This window comes from Ornithodoros turicata, chromosome 2, assembly GCF_037126465.1.
Source record: "Ornithodoros turicata isolate Travis chromosome 2, ASM3712646v1, whole genome shotgun sequence".
NCBI lineage: Eukaryota > Metazoa > Arthropoda > Arachnida > Ixodida > Argasidae > Ornithodoros > Ornithodoros turicata.
This window is the reverse complement of record NC_088202.1, coordinates 15,096,092-15,105,845: the sequence shown is the minus strand read 5'-3', so window position 1 is coordinate 15,105,845 and position 9,754 is coordinate 15,096,092. Positions and strand designations below refer to the sequence as shown.

The 9,754-nt window shown below is 44.2% G+C and overlaps 2 long non-coding RNA genes across 2 annotated transcripts; both read right to left on the bottom strand.

The window, feature by feature from the left end:
* Positions 1 to 3,165: 3,165 nt before the first annotated feature.
* LOC135385220 (uncharacterized) lies at positions 3,166 to 3,446 on the bottom strand. The gene is made up of 2 exons (XR_010420356.1): positions 3,366 to 3,446; positions 3,166 to 3,303 (listed from the first exon to the last, which is right to left on the bottom strand). It is a non-coding gene; the product is annotated as an uncharacterized LOC135385220 (long non-coding RNA).
* Positions 3,447 to 3,819: 373 nt separating this feature from the next.
* Positions 3,820 to 6,786, bottom strand: LOC135385219 (uncharacterized). Its single transcript, XR_010420355.1, has 6 exons — positions 6,712 to 6,786; positions 6,268 to 6,412; positions 5,997 to 6,189; positions 5,584 to 5,931; positions 5,392 to 5,470; positions 3,820 to 5,299 (listed from the first exon to the last, which is right to left on the bottom strand). It is a non-coding gene; the product is annotated as an uncharacterized LOC135385219 (long non-coding RNA).
* Positions 6,787 to 9,754: the final 2,968 nt, after the last annotated feature.

Genomic DNA, 9,754 nt, shown 5'->3' with positions numbered 1-9,754 from the left:
CATAAGTTTCCCGCCCGACCAACTTTTAACAGTCATAGAGACGAAACAAGTGTATCACTTTTCGACATAGTCACCCTTAACTTCGATGCACTTTTGACACCTCTCAACCAGCATTCTTATACCCTTGAAAAATTAGTCCGAAGTTTTGTCCGCAAAATGCTAGAAAACTGCCTCTTGCACCTCACTATCGTTTTGAAATCTCCGTCCTCTGAGATCCCTCTTCAAGTTTAAGAACAGGAAGTAGTCACTCGGTGCCAAGTCTGGACTGTAGGGTGGGTGGTGGATTTCTTCGAAGCCGCACTCCTTCAGTGCAGCCTTGGCACCAGAAGCCGTGTGGACAGGGGCACTGTCCTGGAGCAACCGGACAACTCGACTCAACCTGCTGCGCCTCTTTTCCTTGATGGCGTCTCGCAGTCGGTGCAGGAGTGAAGCATAATAAGTCGCATTCACTGTGGTGCTCCTCTCTTTGAAGTCGATGAGGAGGATCCCGTGACAATCCTAAGATATTGTTGCCATGATCTTCATTGTGGATTGTGTGACCTTGACTTTTCTTGGGGGGGGGGGGCTTCTTCTGGTTTGCGCCATTCCATCGACTCCTTTTTCGAAAGGGGATCATAGTAGAGCACCATAGTCTCATCCCCTGTGACAATTGACTTCAATATTCTTCGTTCTCTTGAGAGAGCTCCAAAAACTCTTTGGCACAGACGACGCGCTGTTGCTTTTGAACTGACGAGAGAAGTCGTGGCACCCATCTCGCACTAACCTTTTTCATGTGAAGGCCCTCGCCGATGATGCGAAAAACGGTTGTTTTGGAAAGCCCCAGCGTTTCTGAGATTTCCTTCACCTTCAGACGCCTGTCGCTCAGCACTTCCTCCTCGACAAGAGACAAATTTTCTTGTGTCACCACTTCCACTGGACGACCATCGCGTGGATCATCTTCAATGGACTCTCGCCCCAGTCGAAACTGCTTAGCCCAGTATTTTACCGTTGCGTACGACGGAGAGGCTTCCCTGTACACGTTGTCCAGTCGCGCTTTAATTTCTTTAGGCGAAAGTTCCTCTTTTGTCAAGAATTTTATCACAGCGCGGTACTCGATTTTTTCCATTTTAACTGAAGAGTGCACCCTGGCTGTTTGAAATGCGGCTCTCCAACCGACAAACGCATGGAGAGGGTTGAGGGTGGTGCTCCGGCCCTCCAACAGATGGCGCCATGCGTCCTTAATCGCATTTTCAAATTCGCGCGCATTTTCTACCTCGGGCCGGAAACTTATGGAACCACCCTCGTATGTTTATTGGCTGGTAATTTGAAACGTCATGTGCGCAGCTCGGCCCCCCGATTGGACGACAAAATGCTACGTAGGCATGTGACGTATGCGTGATGGAGAGAGGCTCGCTGGTTACGCATCTTGAAAGCAGTTATATGGGTCAATGAGCTGGCACGAGCCGAACGAAATGTGTATCTGGGTATTATGATCTGCGTTCTTTCATGGGGTATCGTTATTTCAGAAATGTTTGGTGGCCTGTTTACGGCCCCTTTAAGTTAAGACAAAACGAAGGCCATGGCCCGCTTGCACGAAACGGACTTAGTGTAAAACTTAAAGGTGGTGTCCGCGAAAAAACAAGTTTCTCGGACTTGGTGTCACATTGAATTCAGGAAGCCTTCCATCACGATGAAACAGCAAAGGTTTCGCGAAATACGTTCATGTTTCGTTGCAAAACACGAAAAACGCCACTTCTGAAAGCAGACGTCTACTTCCTGTTCAAACGGCGCTCCCTCGCTTCGCCTTGCTCCTGTCTTCCGGTGACGTCACTGGCTTCTCGTCCGTGGTGGGTGGTGTCGCATTGTGTCACTGGTTCAGCTGCGATCGCGCCGCATCCGAAACTGTCTAAAGCTATGCCGACGGACGTTTCTGTAGGGATTTCATCCAGTCATTGCGAGTTCCATGAGGATGAAATTATTATTTCTCACGAAGAATCGCCGTTTGTGACCGACCCTTTGCCACGCGCCGTGAGCGTCAGCGACGCGTCTAGCGACGAATGCGCAGAGGACGCTTCACAGGGCTCCACAGATGGGTAAGAGACATTTCCAGCTTCCCCTATACCCTTTCTGTGCAGTTTAGGCCGTAATAAAGTTTATCACTAGGTGCCTGTGTGGTCGCTGCCGAATGGTCGAAGCAGACGAGTGGCTGTGTTGCCGCTACATTGACCAAACGGCAGTTGTGTGTGACGAAGAAGGCGTCGACTGCGTCATGGACCATTCGCTGTTCGAGCCGATGTGTATGGATAGGCGGCAGCTACAAGTGCATTCGAGGATGCAGAGGTTTTATTGTCCAACATACATGGGAGAATGCAGCGACGAAAACAGGTGCGTACTCGTAGAATGTAGTGAGCGTTGCAGATTGCGTTTTCAAATCGTTCCTTGGTTATTTTTCGAACTGGTTCCCTTTTAATCCCTGTATGTACAGTTCACTCAGGTACACAGCCTATAGGATTTTTGTCTGGTGGGTGTGGGGTCACCTTGGACGTGGCAACCGCCAAAACATCCCGGGGTGTGTCCTGCGCAGAATTAGGGACGCCTTCCCATCGCAATGTTATCGGCTTCATAGAAACAGCTAAGTATGGTTATTATTTTGCCCTATATTGTTATAGAACTTGTCAGCAAGGCAGTGTACTATTGGATTTTGTACCAGATGTTATGCAAAGCTTGGAAAAATTTTACATGAAGAAATACACCCTCCAACAGCATGACAATGTTGCAATGGCTCAGCTGCATTTTGTTTCATTGAAATCTTGTATGCAGAACATTATCAAAAGGGCTTGTGCATAGAGTCATTCATGGTAAGCAAGTGATGATGATGTGAAGTATGTGATGATGATGATCAGTTTTAGAAAGAAGCGTCTCCCGTGCGATATCCCCCAGTTGTACAAAAATATTAAAGTAAGGTAAGCTGAAGTAATAAGTATTGCAGAAACCAGGCTGATGAGTAGCACCACTGCTAGCTTCCAAATGCGGTGCTGGGAAGGGGTGCCTATGACATGTTCGTTATAACCTAGTAGGCCGTGGATCAGGCATGAAGTAGTACTATGTATGCTGCAATGAACAGTAATTTCTGCTAGGAAATGCTGTGTAGCACATGCACACATAAGAAAGGGATGATTATGGAAAGATGTAGCACAACACATTTATTGATGTGTGTATTCAGGATTTTGGATTCAAAGGGGTACAATGTCCCAGTCTTGTACACACAGTCTTCTTTCTGCACAGGTGAACACGCAGCTTCATCTCCGCCATGGTGGTCAAGGCCTACAGTTCCAGCAAGCATTAAAAATAGCACAATGATCTGAAAAGTGGTGTGCTTCACTCACCTGGGGCACCATCCTGCATAGTCAGGCATCCATAATTGATTTATCCACGAGCACACACTGCCTATAGCCGTCACTGTCACCCATAGTTGTACACGTTACTCGAAAAATGTAATTGATTACAATTACTGTTACTACTGCGCGAAAAGTAATTCTTTACCGTTACAAATTACTTCATCAAAAATGTAATTCGTTACCGATTAGAAATGTAACGCGTTACATTCCCCGTTACTTTTAAATTGTCTCGCCTCCTGTCCCAGATGAGGACGATCGTATAGGCGTTGAAACATCCGCTTCGTTTTGTTACTATTGTTACTGTTGCTCCAGTAGGTCGCGGTTGTAAGGAATTATCGTATTTCTGTGGTCTGCATGGAACACGTGAGGACTAGAGACGACCGTCACAGTGGCCTCTGCGTCATTGCTTCAGTCGAAGCAATGCTTGCTGAAAAGTGTTGCCATTGTTGACAGAAGGTTAAAAAAGTAATCGATTACTCAGTAATTGATTACCGAAAATTGTAATCAGATTACTTGGAAAATTACTTGCTCACAAAATTAATTGATTACGTTAAAATTTACTGAAAAAAGTAATTGATTACTAGTAACGCAATTACTAGTAACGCGTTACGTACAACTCTGCTGTCACCAAGCCGCATTCTTCACAATGTGCCATTTTCTCTTCGTCTGTGATAATGTATAACCATATGAATCTTAGCCTTTGTAATATCTTAGAAGGAAGTGTCTAAAGGTCCATCGGACGGACACGATTGTTTATACATCGGGGTCCGTCGGCTCAACATTATGTCGTGTTAGGTCAAGTTAGGTTAGTTTATTCTAGTCAGGTTAGTGCAAGTTAGCTTCGTGCAGCTCTAGGTTAGGTTAGGAAACAGTCTAGGTCCTCATACCACAGACGATCCGACGGACCCAATTGTTTATACATCTGAGGTTGTCGGGGCAGACCGCTTTCAACATTGTCGTGTTAGATCAAGTTATTTTAGGTTAGGTTAGTTTGTTCTAGTCAGGTTAGTGCAAGTTAGCTTCGTGCAGCTCTTCCTTACAGACTGCCACAGCATTACTTCTTCTGAAGCTACAAAGTTACACCAGTGTGTTCATCTAGCTTTTCAAGCTGATCTAAAATATACTTGGTGATGTCAATTCACAATTTGCAACAGTTCAAAAATTAGTCTGCTAATTTCTCTGGAATTCCTCAAGGTGCTCAAACTTTGTGAAGCAGCAGGTTAATTGCGAACCTTATGTCCATAAAAGTGACGTCGCTAATAATATGTTGAAAATTTCATGATGTGTGCAAATGTGATACTTATCTTGTGTGTGAAGGAATCCATATTTCATGGAACAGAAGTTCATTCCACTCTTGTCATTCTTTGCATAGATGTGCCATTCTTGCTTCATCTGTGATCACATCCAACTATATCCATGTTTGCTCAGTTTGCCTGCATAATGTAACTGCCTGCAACAGATAATTATACCAATGTCACACTGTGTTGTTTCTCAAGTCATTGCAACCTACTATATTTTATATGTTAGGTTGTATATAAGTGTAACACTTATCTTAGGTGAGAAGGCAGCCATAACCAAACAGCACAGGCCATTCTTCGCATTTCACCATTTTGCCTTTATCTGTGATAACGCATTTTATCGATGTTTGCTTACATAATATATTCAGTGTTATATCGCGTACCAGCGTCCCAAAAGTATCCTACATGGCAACTGCAGTCACCTGTTCTCAAGGTTCTACCTTCAGCCAGACTACCTGCAACAGATAATTATACCAATGTTATACTGTGTTGTTGCTCAAGTCATTGTAACCTACTATATATAATATGTATAAGATTGTATGTACGTGCAATACTTATCTTCAGTGAGAAGGCAGCCACAATTAAAAATAGACCATTCTTCGCATTGCACCATTTTGTCGTCATCTGTGATAATGAATTATACTGACGTTTCCTCAGTTTGCCTACATAACATATGCAATGACATATCACATACTGGCTTCCCAGTGGTATCCTACCTGGCAATCACGGTCATAATTTTCATCTGTTGCCCCTGTCGTGGTATGCATGAGCTGTCATATCCCACTTGTCTTGTATCTTGTTACATGCATGTAGGATCAAGGTTCACGTAAAAGGAGATTTTCTAGAAACATCCTATACATGCATATAATTTTGCAGATTACAATGCCTACAATCAAATAAAACCTAACCTGTAGTCCACATTTTGTCACGAGTTTGTCAAGGTCAGTTCAGGAGCACAGACACTACCATCATCACTACAGCTGATCCAGCTCACCTGCTCCAAGCAACCTACAATTATGCGAGTGTCACACACCACAATATAAATGCTAGCTAGTGCGTAAGTTAGGGCCTTGTGCTGGGTGTTAGACTTATGAAAATAAGGGTGAAAATTGCATTGATTGCATTATTTTTGTTTCTCTCAGTGCTTTACGTCTAAAAGAGGCACCTTTACCTTTTGTGTGAAGTGTGATACACATCCAAAGCATCAGCTACAAGGGCATTCCTTTCATTCTTCTCTGTGTGCAGTCTCCCTTCAACTGTGATAATGCATGGTCATATCGAATCGCATTACAAGCAACCAGTGTTTGCACCAACGGCCTACCTTGCATACGGGTGTATCTATCTTTGGAATCGACTCCAATGATTCTGCCTAACTTCTTCGATGCTTGGCTTCTCTCCATAGGAGCTGCACAGTGTTGGCCGCTTCACACGTGGATTTGCCCTCTCGGCACTTTCATATGTTGGCCACTTGCTCAAACATCTGAAGAGCTCTGCGAATAACTTGTCCACGTAGCCTGAAATGTATAGTATTTTTTTGAAACTGTGTGTAGCATGTGACACATACAACATGAAGTGTTTATAAGTGTACTTACCATATGACACATTTTCCTTCAGTGGAATGACAACCCACTGTTTCTTTGGTTTAGACCCTTTCAGGACATACCTGTCCGTTCCGTCGTCATTTTTAGCACTATCCTGGCACTGTTGAAGTTATAGTGCAGTGCAGCAATCTGGGTCCTAGAGAATATATGTCACCTTCATTATTGTTCAAGGTATACATGCAGTTAGAGGAACATCACTACTCCTGTGAACTCATGAACTGAGCTGGTAAAATGAATGAACTCATTAAAGCTGAAATGCTGTAAGATGTCAGAGATTTGCAGCACACGTCAAAGGAACCCCAGATGGTCGAAATTATCCATAGTCCTACACTGCGGCATGTGCAGCATGTCGTCACACATATAGGCTGGCTCAACTTATGTGTAAACCTAATCCCTATTTGAATTTCTTTTTCAATGTTGTAAACTAAGCAGTACCTTGCCAGCATGCCTTCATATGTGTAGCTGTGCGACTTTGGTGCAAAATGGATGAGGAGGCTATGGTAGGCTCCAAGTCCATAGGTCTGGTCGCGTGGAGACAGCTTCGGGATGTCAACTAACAGGTACTTTGACATGAGAATGCTGTGAAGCTTCATGAATGGTTCTGTGCCTACAAAGCATACATAAGAACTCGTCATACCAATGTTTAGTATGTCAGTCATTCACTAATTTGGCAACAAGGAAAACCTGGAATATACTTATGACACAACAAGGGAAGGCTGGTACACAATTTGCACTACTGCACTGCACTCACCTTCGAGAAGCCACAGCCTTTCTCCGGGGTCATCATGAAAGCATCTTGGGTGCAATGCATTGGGGTGCGTGTGGACATTGATGACATGACGCATGACAGAAGTCCACTTGGCCAGTAGCTCCTCTCCATTGTCGGAACTTGTTTTTGCACACCAGTACAAGTGCCTTATGATGCTCTCACACCACAGGCCTAGTACTTGGTGTGCCTTTGTTTGTGCTGCTGCAGCAATTTTCTTCTTGATGCCTTGAAGTAGAGGGTTCATATATTTAAATTTGGTGTGCGTTACGAAGAAAACATTACAGAATGCCAAATTCTACACTGATGAGGGGATTTCATTGTATTACTTCAATGCCTTGTTCGCAAACTTGCCTTTAGCTACATGCCACACATCAAATCGATGTTTAATGGGCTTGGTCTTCATGAGTGCTTTAATCCCAGTATGCCTGTCAGTGATCAGCATGTCAACCGTCATTTCTTGTTGTTCGAGGTAGCCCAAGACCCGCTCAAGGCCAACCTTTTCCATTTGATTGCTGGAGGATACCTCTGGTGACTGTAATATATGAAACACAGAAGCAAAGTTCATCGCACACATACTTGATCTCTGATGCACTGAATTACCATAATCTGCTCAAAGTGAAGAATCTTATTGACTGATGTCTCCAGGACTGTGTATGTCCCCATTAGTGCGCAATGTCCCGGAGAATCACACCTGGCGTCGCCTGCAAGTGTTAGAGGCGTTTCCTTGATGGCGCACATCAAGGCTTCTTCCTCCAACTTCCATGCCTTGGAAGAGCAAATTTTAAAAAAAATAGATAAAGGGAGTCCATCATGCTTTCTGTAAATGGAAAATGACTTGTGCTTTACCTCCTTGACTGCGGGAAAAAGGTAGCAATGCTGCATTCTGAAGTACTGGGTCTTCTTTACGCTGGCAAGCTTCATAAACTGGAATAGTCGCAACACCTTTGTAGGGCTACATCCCGAAAAAAGTATGGCGGCGCTCATTATGATGTTTCCAACTGGCTTTCCACCAAGCGAAGGCTGACTGTACCAAACCCTTGTGTGATTGTTTTGGCATGTCACAGTTACACGTAGGCACGAGCCCTTGCAGTTGAGTTCTGTCACAGTTTTTGTCGTCAAACATTCTGGGCAAGTCTTGAGCAGCTGAAGAAGGCAGGTTTCCGAAACCATGTACATTGCCTCTCGGTGTTGGTGAGTGTCGCTGGTTTCGTGCCTGAAATAAGGGATACCAATAACCATAACGTAGCATGACAGAACTGGAAGAAAACAAGAAAGACAAGCACAGAGGGGCAAGATACAAGTGCTGAGTGTTCGTGAGGATTCGATACAGCGCTTGTATCGTGTCGCTCTGTCCTCTTCTTCTTGCACTCTTTTCTTCCGGTTATTTTGTATCAGCTACCCTATCTCTACACCAGTGTCAAGTAGTAGGAAAGCTTCTGAACATAGGTGTACCCGTCATCTTTAGTAGGGTGCTCAGTAACGCTGCTGCTTTCTGTGTGGCTGTTGACAGTATCACAGTGGTCGATGAACGACCTTTCACAGAGGGAGGTATCCTGCGTCCTATTATAAGGATGTGAACAGTGATAAGCTGCTATGCAGGAGCAATACAAAATGAACTGGAGATTAACGTACAAGTTTAGGTCACTTTGGTTGGGGTCATACGTAGTGTCGTGAGGATCACGTATCCTGAAATGAACCATGACAACCTCTTAGTGTCCGCAGCAAATAGATGAGCACGTGAAGAATTTTTCTGCTCAGGCGATCATAAACACTCACTCTGTTCTGTTTCACTGTCACTTTCACTCCACACTTGTGATTCATTTGTTGGTACTGGAGTTGAAGAACGGGGTGCAGGTTCAGATGGAATATACCATGTCTGCGAACCCTTCTGATGTGTGCGCATCTTAGTTTGAACACCTGAAACGTAATCATGAAGACATAATAAAATTAGGTACAACCAAAATATACATCTGCTTGACAGGCGCATACCTGGGAAGAGGAACAATAGTGTGACTACAAATTTAGTAATGTTTAAAGTTGAACACTCACCTGTGCTTCTCTTGGAATCTGTCTGAGTCCCTTTGTCACATCTGTGTATGGGAGATGGTGCTTGTGGGGACTGAGGCATTTGAGGGGATAGACATGTTACTCAACAGATCTCCAAGCAAAACAACGTGACATGTGAAGCATGTTGTGACTGACCTCCGTAAACTGTTCTTGCCAGCTCAGGTCAACAGGCATTGTCACAGAGCAGGATGGCAAAGCTGTCTCACTATCTGTAGAAACGGAGATGTGAAGTGCCTGTGGCTGGATAGCTTCTGTAGGAACATGCACAAACATATTGGAAACTGCATAATATCGAGCAAATGTTGGGAAGCACGCACTAAAAGCAAAAAGCACACGTACTAAACACAAATAGCGTACGTTCGCTTTGTTCGTGCGTTTTTAGCTAAACGACTCAGTCACGGGTCACATATGAAAAATAGAGTGTAAAAAACGAAATGCATGAAAAATGTTGGGTTCCCTGGAATTCCACGAAGCTATGGAACATTACCTGTTTGAACACACTCTTCGGACATTTCCATGTCAGCGCTGTGCAACTCATACTCCCTCACAGCGTCTTCAACGATCTGCAAACACAGCTGTTGCAGTTTACCAATAAAGATATATATAATTCTGAAATTACCTCCTTTCGTCGTCGTTTCGTGA